The sequence below is a fragment of the Chelonoidis abingdonii genome, chromosome 1, assembly GCF_003597395.2.
Source record: "Chelonoidis abingdonii isolate Lonesome George chromosome 1, CheloAbing_2.0, whole genome shotgun sequence".
Lineage (NCBI taxonomy): Eukaryota > Metazoa > Chordata > Testudines > Testudinidae > Chelonoidis > Chelonoidis abingdonii.
This window is the reverse complement of record NC_133769.1, coordinates 213,116,894-213,127,720: the sequence shown is the minus strand read 5'-3', so window position 1 is coordinate 213,127,720 and position 10,827 is coordinate 213,116,894. Positions and strand designations below refer to the sequence as shown.

Genomic DNA, 10,827 nt, shown 5'->3' with positions numbered 1-10,827 from the left:
CATAGTCTCCCTTGATATGATGTGTCCAACATGCAGGACAACATGGATTCTTTCCGCTCCATTAGGTATTCTTCAGCCTCAGGTCCACATCTCGTATCTTAGCACCAGCCAGGGGAAAAAGGCCCCCAACACCCCTTTTCTTTGTTTTTTTTCTTTCTGGATTCAAGTCTGGTGCAGGCCTGTCTATTCTTTCAGTAAGGCAGTCCCAAATCTGTAGAAACCTGCCTTTCCATAGTGAATGGTGTGAGTTTCCAGTCGTATCGCCGTTTCCCTTGGCTGCAACTCTCTCAATTTCCTATTTCTTCCTGCATCGCATCGCGAAAAAAACCCATCTTTATCTCCTGGGGCTCATATTTGGTGTTGTTATCTCAACATCGCTTCACGAATCAGGATGAGTGGAGACTGGACTGGTACATTGAAGTGTCGATGGAAGACGAGTCTTAGGGTTTGCTGCATAATGGTCTACATGTTACTTGCCATCAATTCCAGTTGGGTCCATCAGTCCATAAAGGAAACCTATGACAAACCATGAAACAACTTTTGAGGTGCTATGAACTATGACCAACATCAGTGAGCTTTGTGCAATCTGAGGTTGTTGCCTTCGTTGTTTGTCTGCACCTGGATACACACAGTACTGCATGTTTTCTCTGCGAATGGAGATAGTCGGCAAGAGATTCCACTATCATCAAGAAAGATTTGGCCACTCTGATCCAGATAACATGTCGGTACGCCATGGGACTGAGAAAGTAATTCAGCATCTCACCCACTTGTTGAATCAAGGGGAGATTTTGTGTAGCTTTGCACCGCTTACACATCAAGCTGGTCTGCTGAAGAAGAACTTGTGCAAGGGCCATTGGACAAAACACATTAGCATGCTTCAAGTACTTCTCAGTGGAAAATATTCCAACGGTTAAGAGTGGAGCTAAGATCAAGAAGGATAGTCTATTTGTTGGTCCGCCAGATCCGTGAAACTTCTCGAGATGATCTTTGAACCAGTTGCATCTGCCTGGCAAGGAAGACGGCATGGAAAGCCTTTCCTGTTAGTAGGCAATAAATTTCTCGGAAACAACAAGGCAGGGACAACTACAGGTTGTGGTTAGAAAACTCCTGCAAGCATATCAAAAAGCCTTGGTTGCAAAGTCCTCAAGATACATTTTTGCTCCTCACTCTAGATTTGTTAATCCACCGGAACTGCGGAGCAGTGAGCGCAGTAGAAGCACGGGCGAGCGAGTTTCACGGCACGTTTGCACAATGGAAGAAACGTATCAGGGGCAAATGGAGAGCCCCATCAATGCTTTGCGAGACTATTGTGGACAGCGACAAGGATGCTCCATGTTAATGAATTACAAGAGAAGCGCAAGAAGTGCCGAGCTAGACACTGAATAGGACATAAACTATGATACATAATGTTTTTTTGCTTTTGTTTCATAATAACATTTTTTTTATACTGTTTTGCTGATTTTTAAAAGGTGCATACCATAAACAGAACAGGATGAATGTATCATTAAAGCAGACCTATAAACACTGCAGAAAGACCTAGGTTACAATTTAGATAAACTTTACTATCTACAACAATTTATACAATAGACATAAATGTAAAAACTTAAATATTTTGAAACAGTGACCAAATCAGTTGTTTAAGTTGTCATATGTGAATCGCACAACAGTGTCAAATACATAATACAATACAATTTTTATCTCTGAAGGCAGAACGCCTTCTCAAAAATTGTAGACCAGTGTAGTAAAAGGTTCTAGTAGCCATATAAATAGATAGAGAGAAAACAAAAACAGAAGTGGGACGCCTGTACAACATGAGGGATTTGAGTGGAGGTTAGATAATGTAGGATGGCCCAGATATCTAAACAAATACTTTGCCTCAAGTCTTTAACCGAGGCTAAACGAGGGAGCTTAGGGAAATGGATAAGGATGACAATGGCAATGAGGATATGGAGGTAGATATTCTTCACTCCAAACTCAAAAAAGCTTAAATGGAATTAAATCAGGGGGCCCAGATATCTTCATCCAGAATATAAAAGCGAACTGGCACATGAAATTGCAAGCCATTAGCAAAATTTTAATGAATCAGAACTCAGGGGGTTGTACCCGTATGTTGGATAATTGCTAACATTCATTCCTATTTTAAAAAAAGGGGGGAAAAATGACTTGTTAACTACAGCCCTGTTAGTTTGACATCTGTAGTCTGTAGTATGCAGTCTTGGAAAAAATTTGAAGAAGAAGTAGTGAAAGGACATTGAGGTCAATGGTAATTAAAACAAAACAACATGGTTTTACAAAGGTATATCATGCCAAATCAACCTGATTCCTTCTTTGAGAAGGTAAAGATTCCTTAGACAAAGGAACACAGTGGATTAATTTACCTCGATTTCAGTAGGATTTGATAATGGTTCCACACAGGGAATTATTAGCTAAATTGGAAAGATGGGGATCAAATGAAAATGGAAGATGTGGTAGGAACTGGTTAAAGGGGAGACTACAATGGGTCATACTGAAGGTGGACTGTCAGGCGTGGAGAGAGGTTACTAGTGGAGTTCCTCAGGGATCGGTTTTAGGACCATCTTATAAATCTTTTTATTATTGACTTGGCACAAAAGTGGGAAGTGCTAATAAAGTTGCGGATGACAAAAAGCTGGGAGTATTGCCATTACAGGAAGGACGGGATATCATACAGGAGATCTGGATGACCTTCTAAATGGAGTATAGTAATGGGATGAAATTTAATAGTGAAAGTGCAAGGTTAGGTTAGGGATTAATAACAGATTTTTTGTTATAAGCTGGAGACGCATCAGTTGGAAGTAACAGAGAGGAGAAGGACCTCAGAGTATTGGTGATCACAGGATGACTATGAGCCGCCAATATGATACGGCTGTGATAAAAGCAGCAGTCTTAGGATGCATCCGGCGAGGTATTTCCAGTAGAGATAAGGAGGTGTTAGTACATTACACAAGGCATTGGTGAGACTCATCTGAACACTGTTTGCGTTCTCGTCTTTCATGTTTAAGAAGGAGGATTCTCTCTCGTGTATCAGAGGAGTGAAGTTCTGGAACAGCCTTCCAAGGGGAGTAGTGGGGGCAGAAGACATATCTGGCTTCAAGACTAAGCTTAGTAAGTTTATAGAGGGGATGGTATGATGGGATAGCCTAATTTTGGCAATTAATTGATCTTTGACTACTAGTGGTAAATATGCCCAATGGCCTGTGATAGGATGTTAAATGGGGTGGGATCTGAGTTACCACAGATAATTCTTTTCTGGGTGTCTGGCTGGTGAGTCTTGCTCACATGCTCAGGGTTTAGCTGATCACCATATTTGGGTTGGGAAGGAATTTTCCTCCAAAGAAGATTGGCAGAGGCCTTGGCGGTTTTTCGCTTTCCTCTGCAGCATGGGGCACGGGTCATGGGTCATTCTCTGCACCCTGAAGTCTTTAAACCACGATTTTAGGACTTCAATAACTCAGACACAGGTTAGGGGTTTGTTACAGGAGTGGGTGGGTGAGATTCTGTGGCCTGCATTGTGCAGGAGGTCAGACTAGATGACCATAATGGTCCCTTCTGACCTTAAGTTTATGATTCTATGTTCTGGCATGATGTATGTATAAGGTGGGTTTTAAGAGTTATGGATATATACTAGAATTATGACTAAAGTGTGTTTAAACCAGGCATGCCGGGGGTAAACAGCTCTGCACTAGACGAAAGAATACGTTTTCCCCACCCAGGGGTTACTTCCGATGCACTTTGAAAGACAATGAAAATGTATTTACATATTATATAAACAGACCCATCAAGCCACAAGGGGTGGATATAAACCTCACACTAGCATGTTGGGAAGGAGATAGCATGGCATCTATGCCCCAGCAGGAGAAAGAAGCTTGGCCTGGGTTTTACTTTTCAGAAGAATCCATTTCAAAGATTTAATGGTCTATAAAGACAGCAGGGCTCAGCTTCGAGTGATAAACAATAGAATCAACTGATTGTATAAAAGATTGTTATAAAAATGTATATAGAGTGAGGTCTTTTCGGAAAGCTAATGACACACTGGTGATGAATATCGTTGTGAAATAGCTGCATTGACATTATATGAGGAAATATGGATCCTTGATATTATGTTTTACAATCTGTGTCCCAGTGAAGGGAGAAACAGGTCCCTCCCAGACCTGTCTCCTCCTAGACCTTTTCATAAAGCAAGGTATGACCAGAGAAAATGGAAGCCCCATTTACACAGAAATAATACAGGCGGATGGGAAGCCTGTATAAAGGAAAGAACAGCAAGAGGTCATCCTGCCTCTTGAAACAAATTCATTGGACTTTGGAAGATATAAGCAAGAACAAAAGCCATTTTTGGCATCCATCTCTAGACAGACACAAGGGACCAGAGCTCTTGCAAACTGAGAAAGATGAGTCCTTCACCCCAGGGGTATTGAAGTCTCTGGAATTGTATATAGGTGAGAAACCTTCTTAGGCAAAGATCTTTAATCTAACAAAACAAGGAAAGACAACACCTTGTACTTTTGTGGAAGGTCCTACAAGAGGGAAAGTCAGCCATGGCTGGGGAGAAGAATGTCTGGTGAGAGAAACCATCTTGAACACAGCCTGTATGTTGCTAGATTAAGTTTTAGACTTTAAATGCGTGTTTTCACTTTAATTTGTTTGTAACCCTTTCTAACTTTATTTCTTTTATTTGGCATCACTTAAGCTATGTACTGTTGTTAATAAATTTGTTTGATTTTTGTACTATATACCAATGCTGTGTGGTGTTTAAATAAAAAGGTTTTGTTTAGCCCCATTAAGTTAATGAGCTGTGATGTGCTTTTTGTCTCATTTGTTCCTCTAAAGAAAGACATTTCTCTGAACTCTCCAGGAGCCAGGTGAACATTGCAGAGCGCATGGTTTTGGGGAAATTCAGGACTGGAAGTATGTTGGGGTCACCTTACTGGTTGTAACTAACACTGATGGAAGCCAGAGTAGGGCTGTAGACAGGCAGCTGGGGTCAGAGGTGCTGAACCACAGCTGTCTAGCACACAGACACTCCGGGTGTGACCTGAATGCTTGTAGGCTTGTTGTGAGCAACCCAGGCTGGGATCTACAACACCAAAGCATTGAGAGGCACCCAGGGTTACAGAGCAAGTGGTGACACAGCCCCTCACTGATCTGGATTGCACCCCAAACCTCATGAACCCTGTCATGGTAGTGACATTGCATAGTAAGTGTCTGCAATCCCTTGCAATGAAGTGGAGAAGTGCCGATGACATCAGGAGGATCAAGAGTTAAAAGATAGGAAACAAAGGATAGGAATAAGTGGTTAGTTTTCACAGTGGAGAGAAATATATAGCATGATTCCCCATGGCTATGTACTGGGACCTGTGTTGTTCAACATATTCATAAATGATCTGGAAAAGGGGGGTAAACAGTAAAGTGGCAAAGGTTGCAGATGATACAAAATGACTGAAGATAGTTAAGTACTAAGCTGACTGTAAAGAGTTACAAAGGGATCTCACAAGACTGTGTGACAAAATGGCCAGTGAAATTCAATATTGATAAATGCAAAGTAATGCACATTGGAAATCATTATCCCAACTATACATACAAAATAATGGGGTCTAAATTAGCTGTTAGCACTCAAGAAAGATCTTGGAGTAACTGTGGGTCTGAAAACATCTGCTCAGTGTACAGCAGCTATCAAAAGAAACTAATAATGTTAGAAATCATTAAAAAAGTGATAGATAACACAAAATGATGATGCCACCATATAAATCCATGGTACGCCCATATCTTGAATGCTGTGTGCGGTTCTCATTGCCCCATCTCAAAAAAGATATATTAGAATTGAAAAAAGTACGGAGAAGGGCAACAAAAATGACGAGGGGTATGGAATAGCTTCCACATGAGGAGAGATTAAAAAGACTGTGACCCTTTAGCTTAGAAAAGAGACAGCTCATGTGGGGAGGGAGAAGCTATGACAGAGGTCAATAAAATCATGAATTTTGTGGAGAAAAATGTTATTTACCCCTTCATATAACATATGACATTAATAGGCAGTAGGTATAAAACAAACATAAGGATGTGCGTTGTGTGAAGAAGTACAGTCAACCTGTGGAATATGTTGCCATGGGATGTTATGAAGACCAAAAGAATAACTTTGTTCAAAAAAGAATTAGGTAACCTCATGGAGGATAGGTCCATTAATAGCTGTTAGCCAAGATGGTCAGGGATGCAACCCCGTGCTTCAGATGACCCTAAGCCTCTGACTGCAGGACGCTGGAACTGGACGACAGAGCCTGGATCACTCAATAATTGCCCTGTTCTGTTCATTCCCTTTGAAGAATCTGGGACAGGCCACTGTCGGAAGACAACATACCGGGCTAGGTGGACCATTGGTTTGAACCAGGGCTGGTCTACGCTACGAGGTTAGGTCGAATTTAGCCGCATTAGGGTGATTTTATAAGCAATGCGGCTACACAACCAACCCCATTCTGTCGACCTAGGCTCTTAAAATTGACTGCTGTACTCCTCCCTGACGAGGGAAGTAGCGCTAAAATCGACCTTCTTGGTTCGAATTTGGGGTAGTGCAGATGCAGCATTGTGCAATTTGAAGGTATTGGCCTCTGGGAGTTACCCCAGAGTGCGCCAATGTGACCACACTGAACAGCATTTTCAACTCTGATGCACTAGCCAGATACATGGGAAAAGCACCGGGAACTTTTGAATTTCATTTCCTGTTCGGTCAGCGTGGCAAGCTCAGAAGCACAAGTGACCATGCAGTCCCAGAATCGCAAATGAGCTCCAGAATGGAGCAAATGGGAAACACTGGATCTCACTGCTGTATGGGGAGAAGAATCTGTGCAGGCAGAACTCTGATCAAAGAGAAGAAATGCTAATATATATGCCAAAATCGCACAGAGCATTGTGGAGAAAGGCTACACCAGGAACATATAGCAGTGCTGTGTGAAAGTTAAGGAGCTCAGGCAAGCCTACTACAAGACAAAGGAGGCAAACGGTCGCTCTGGGTCAGACCCCAATACATGCTGCTTCTGTGATCAGCTGCATGCCATTCTAGGGGGCAACCCTACAAGTACCCCACCACTGTCCGTGAACACCTGCAAGGGGGTAGTCTCACGCAACATGGAGGAGGATTTTGTGGATGATGAAGAGGAGGAGGAGAATGCGCAGCAGGCAAGTGGAGAATCCGTTTTCCCTGGTAGCCAGGACCTTTTCCTCATCCTGGAGCCAGCACATTTGTAACTATGCTACAGGGGTTAAAAGCAATTATGTTTAATGTTTCATTTGCCCTGAACAATTGGGACGCATTCACAGCCAGTACAGCTACTGGAAAAGTCTATTAATGTGTCTGGGGATGGAGCTGAGTGGGCTCCATGCTTGCCATGCTATGGCGTCTGCACGGGTAACCCGGGAAAAAAGGCGTGAAATGATTATTTGCCATTGCTTTCAAGGAAGGAGGGAGGGAAGGAGGGGAGTCTGATGACATATACCTAAAACCACCCGCGACAATGTTTTTGCCCCATCAGGCATTGGGAGCTTAACCCAGAATTCCAATGGATAGCAGAGACTGTGGGATAGCTACTCACAGTGCACCACTCTGTGAATCGATGCTTGCCAAGGTATTGAGGACATACTCTGCCGATCTACTGCACTTAGTGGAGACATACCTGATCGAATGTATAAAATCGCTTTCTAAAGATCGACTTCTATAAAATCGACCTAAATTCGTAGTGTAGACATACCTCCCGTAAGGACATCTTATGTTATTAAGAACGCTGAAGATGAGGTCAGGCTATAGTTGGAGGTTGTGAAGGGCTGCCCTTGCTGTTATTGGTCTGTTCTAGGAACAATGAAAAGCCACCTCAAGAACAGAGCTGCAGGTGGTAGCCACAGTGAGAGGCTGTGCAGTGATGAAGAGAACACTGGAATCTTGGTACCTGGGATACTCTGTATCCAGATGACTCCTGGGAGCAGCTGGCAGCCCTGGCTTTCTCCTCATGTTTGCAAAATCATTTCCCTGATATCTTAATCTCCTGGAAAAAGGTAGGGTCTTACTCATTTGGGAGCCTAACATTACTGTATTGAATACAATATTGGTATGGGTAAGGCTGTGTGTCTGTCACAGAGGTCATGGAAGTCACAGATTACGGATTTCCGTGACCTCCATGACTTTTGCAGTGGCCAATGCGGCTGGCTGAGGGGCTGCCCAAACACTTGGGCAGCCCCTGGATCAGCAGCAGTTTGGGTGTTGGAGGGGGCTCTGGGCTGGGTTAGGGGGTTGAGGTGTGGGGCAGCACTTAGCTGTAAGGGGTCTTCCCGGAGGTGACCAGCATCTCCTGACATAGGCAGAGGGGTCAGGGGTCTCTGAGCACTGTCCCTGTTTGGAGGCACTACTCCCACTGCTGTCAGTGGCTGTGGTCCCTGGCCAGTGGGAACTGGAGCTCGTGGTGGGGGCAGCCTGTGGAGCCCCCCGGCCTTCCCTCCCCCAAGGAGCTGCAGGGATACATGGAACCAGGTATGGAGCCTGCCAGCCCTGTCAACCTCCTACACCCACACCAGCGGGGGTCCTGGGCTGTGCACCACTGCCTCCCCACCACAGAGCCAGCAGGGGTCCAGCGTCTGCCCTTCCTCCCCCCCACAGTTACGAAAACATAGCCTTAATTATGGGCCAAATTTGAAAAAAAGTCCTCTAATTTTGCACCTACACTTATGTGGCTGCCATGAACAAATTATGAAAGGTTAACATAATTATTTGATTGCACCCACAAATCATATAATTATAGGTCTGCATTTGATCTTTATGCTCACAACTGACTGTGCTCACAGCTGACTGTGAGCATAGGTGCTGGAACTAGGGGTGCTTGAAGTGGTTTCCATCATATACAGGGTTTACAGTTTTGTTCAATGGCTCTGAGCACCCTGTGACTAAGTGGGAATGTTCATAATGTTTTCACTGAATACTGTGTGGGTGCATCAGTTTCCTCTATGCAGTTCTTAAGTATCTAGGTGGTGGGATAAGGATGAGTGGTTGTTGCAGAGCCCTAGAGGACCAGTGCGATGGTATCTGCACAGAGAATGGCCGATGCTCTGTCTCCTGGCAGCTGATGGCCTGAGCCCATCCTCTGCAAAGATGCCAACTGAAGGTGTTGGAGAACAAAGAGTTCCTGGCCTGGGAAAGAGACAAAGGCCAGAGGTGGAGCTGGAGGGGTTTTCAGTTTGGAGCCGGCTGGGGAAACAGAGGGAGCCCCAGGGCTGGGGTCTAAGCTCTCTACCCCCCAAGATGGACCTGACTGAGGGGGTCCTGTTGTCTGCACCTATAAGCTCTGTGTTGGACCGGGTTCCTGTCATCTAATAAACTTTCTGTTTTACTGGCTGGCTGAGAGTCACGGTGAATCACAGGAGGTGGGGGGTACAGGGACCTGACTCCCCCACACTCCATGACACACCCCTGCTATGAACTTATTCCAGCAGCTCTGTTTGTTTGGCCATATCCCTTTTTGCAATCCCCAGTTTTCCTGCCTTCCATTTAGAATAATGGAAGTTCTTTACTTATTCTTTTAGATGTCTCAACAAATATATTTCACTTTTATGCTATGTTGAAACTCATAATGGAGTAAGTCCAATGAACAACCTCATTAGGTAGGGCAGTGTTTCCCAAACTTGGGATGCTGCTTGTGTAGGGCAAGCCCCTGGCGGGCTGGGCCGGTTTGTTTATCTGCTGCATCCGCAGGTCTGGCCAATCGCAGCTCCCACTGGCCGCAGTTCACCGCTCCAGGCCAATGGGAGCTGCTGAAAGCAGTGGCCAGAGCATCCCTTGGCCCATACTGCTTCCCACAACTCCCATTGGCCTAGAGCAGCAAACTGAGGCCAGTGGAAGCCACGATCCGCCAGACCTGTGGACGCGGCAGATAAACAAACCAGTCTGGCCCACCAGGGGTTTTCCCTGAACAAGTGGCGTCCCAAGTTTCGAAAACACTGAGGTAGGGGATCACATCAGACAGGCATACTCAGAGCACAGTTCCTCTAATTTCACACACTAACACCATTTGATCAAGACTGCAGCTAGTCAGAAAAAAATTTGAACCTTTCAATATTCCTTTTCAAAATGACTTTTCATTTCACATTTTTTAGTTTTAACATAAGATAAAACATCAAAATTGGAATGAAATGTTTAGATTTTATTAACATGAAACATTTCAATGAACCCAAAACATTTTTTCAAATTTTGTTTTGCAGGAAATTTCCAAATGGTTTTGTTTTGTTTTGTTTTCTAATGCAATTTAAAAAAAAAAAAAAACCAACAACAACAGTTTCCCATGAAACATAAAATCTGGTTTCTGCACAGCTGTAATCAAAGGAGAAAATGCATCGTGTCTAGGCTTGGCAGAATTCAATTTTAATTTTTTTTATAATTTCAGCAGATAATATTGGTATTTATTTAAAACATTTTTTTTCTATTTTATTGATTCACATTTTCATAGTTTCAGGAAATTGGGGGTGAGGGGAGTCAGATGACACAGAATGGAGGTTTAGACAATTATTTAATGAAGGTAGATATCGAGATTCAAAAAATTAAAGTATTATAACCATTAACACAAAAAATTTGTCAACATCCCCTCAGAAAACATCCTGAAATCATACTCTTAAGTTCTCAAGCAGCAATTTTCTTACTATGCCTATCTGTAATTTCTGGTTATCATCGATGGAATTATTTTTTCATCAGTTTGATTATGCACAGTGAAATCGATGTATATCAACATTTGCTGATAAAAATCTAATCCTTCCACATTTGATTTTGCCACAATGGTGCATAAT

General features: G+C 43.4%; 1 long non-coding RNA gene across 1 annotated transcript in view; it reads left to right on the top strand.

Moving 5' to 3' along the window:
- The window catches only part of LOC142045797 (uncharacterized), a 368,358-nt gene that overhangs the window by 36,640 nt on the left and 320,891 nt on the right, over positions 1–10,827 (top strand). The window lies entirely within an intron of this gene.